The sequence below is a fragment of the Ailuropoda melanoleuca genome, chromosome 4 (assembly GCF_002007445.2).
Source record: "Ailuropoda melanoleuca isolate Jingjing chromosome 4, ASM200744v2, whole genome shotgun sequence".
NCBI lineage: Eukaryota > Metazoa > Chordata > Mammalia > Carnivora > Ursidae > Ailuropoda > Ailuropoda melanoleuca.
Genome location: NC_048221.1, coordinates 20,975,807 through 20,978,122, shown reverse-complemented (window position 1 = coordinate 20,978,122; position 2,316 = coordinate 20,975,807).

Here is a 2,316-nt window from a genome sequence, read left to right as displayed (position 1 = left end):
CTATTCTAAAGAACCAATAGATCCATGTGGTATCTGCTCAAACTGAGGTCTGTGAAAAGAAATGGAGAAACAGATTGACCTGAATCAAAAGCCTACTGTAAAAATAGATTTTACTGAACAAAGGGTAGGGGAAAAATTATTTAATAAGTGATGATTGCATAAGCAATAAAAACTGGTGATGCTGGTGGTGAGTTAAGTCCATATTTTATTCCACACAGGAAAATAAACTGGGATGGATAGTCATCAAAGAATTAAATATAAAATGAAATTTTAGAAAACTAGCAGAAAATAGACCATCAGATGGGTGGAAGAAAGCTCATTATGTCAGCATTCAAGCAATAAAATCACAAAGGATTAGAATGACAGATTGAACGTGAAATTATAACAAGAAAGAACAACAGACTGGGAAATGTTTGCATCATTGATGACACAGGAATAATATTGATAATATAAAAAATGCTTATTCAACGTAAGAGGAGCTTCAAGTCCCAGCCCATGAATGGATATGAACAGCCATTCCCAGAAAGGGTAATACAGACAGTAAATGATGAAAAAACATTCATTTTTAAAGCCATCTAAGAAAGGCTAAAGTAACCTTGACCTACTGACATACTAGCAAAGTAGGAGGGGAAAAAAGAGATGTGTATTATACTCCTTACGCTCGCTCGTTACTGTAAGACTGCAGAGCAAGCGGGGTAGTGCTTTGGGAAGGGCCAATGGCACTGTGGAGCAAGACCCCTCTGCATTCCACTTGGCAACTCAACTGCCAGGAATTTGTCCTGAGAGCAGAATTAAAGGACATACAAGCAAACAATGGTAAAGAACCCAAATATACCATATTAGAAGACTGAATAAATGCATGAGGATACCTGCACACCTTCAGAATGAATCATGTGAATAGAAGAAAATGTGAAGTGATAGTAGCATACACAGGAGAAAAATGTGTGGTTGGTTGCAACTATGTAAAGACATGTATATAGGTGGAAGGTTTTATGGGTTCCCTAGTATTACACTTTATTTGTACATTTTTCTTTCTCTGGTTATCATGTTGTCTTTCAAGTGGTGGTTGAAACAAATTCAAATTCAGCCACCTAGTGACTTAGGGCAAGTTTGTCTGTAAAGTGGGGTAATATTTCTCAGCGCGGTGGTGAGGTCAGTGGGAAGTTTGGCACCTCAGACCTCGTTCTTGCAGTGCGGGCGCCTCCTTCCTTAAAGGCAGGAGTCATCAGCGCCCAGTCTGAGACCTTCTCCCCGGGCCCGGGGGGTCGGGGCACTCCTGGGTCTCGGCTGCGGGAGGACTCCCTTCCGGAGGGAACTTCCCATAGCAGCAAGGGAGGGGGAGGGTGTCCCACCGGCATCTGCGCTCGCAGGGGAAGGGGCGAGCTCGGAGAACATAACCGTTTGTGGGCACCTCGGGTTGCCGGGCCGCCTTGCAGCCACCTTTCAACTTCTGTTCCGACTCAGGGCCCCCGGCTCTCCTGCCCGAATTCGGCAGCCGTCTTGTGCCCCCTCGCTGGGGCCCCGAGCGGCAGGAAAACACGGATTTACAGGGCGCCTCCTGCGGAGGCCTGGAGACACCCAGTGCGCCTGGGGGCCCGATGCTGACTTCGTAGACACCGGGCACTGCGGTGCCCTTCCAGGTCGTGAAGCACGCACCAGATCCCCGACGTGGGCCAGGCGGGTGGACGCAGCCCTCTCCTCCGGCGACACGCGCCCACCTGGGATCGGCCGCCGCTCCGTCCGTTCCTCCGCTAATGCCATCTTGCCCGAGGCGGTCACGTGCGGACGACAGCGGCGCGCTTAGCCCCGGCCCGGGCGGGAGGACCGAACCGCGGACGGCGCTGGGCTCCGTGCACAACCCGAGGTGAGGCGCGAGGGCCCTTCCCTCGTGGGTCGGGTAAGGGACAGGGTGGGCGCTGGGTCCCTGGGGCGCGTCTCCCTGTTGGGGCCCGTCCGCAAGGGGCCGCCTCGCCGTCGGGGGCCAGAGGCGCCACCGCGTGCCCTGCGCCACGGCCTCGGGGATGTTCGCGGCAAGTTGTGGCTCGGGGCACGAGGGGCGGGGGTGGCTGGCGGCGCCGACCCCCCCGGCCCCTCGCTGCCCGAACACCTAGCATCCCGCGCGGCCCCAGCCGGGCTGGAAGACTTGCGGGTCGGCTCGGGGAGGCCCGGCCCGGGGGCGCCACGCGCGCGGTGCGAGGGGCGCGGGCTGCCGGGGAGCGCGGATGGGGGGGGGGCGCGGGCGCATGCGCCCTGCACCCGTGCCATATTGGAATGAGTCGGAGCGCGGAGCGCCGCCGCCGCCGCCGCCTCCGCCGG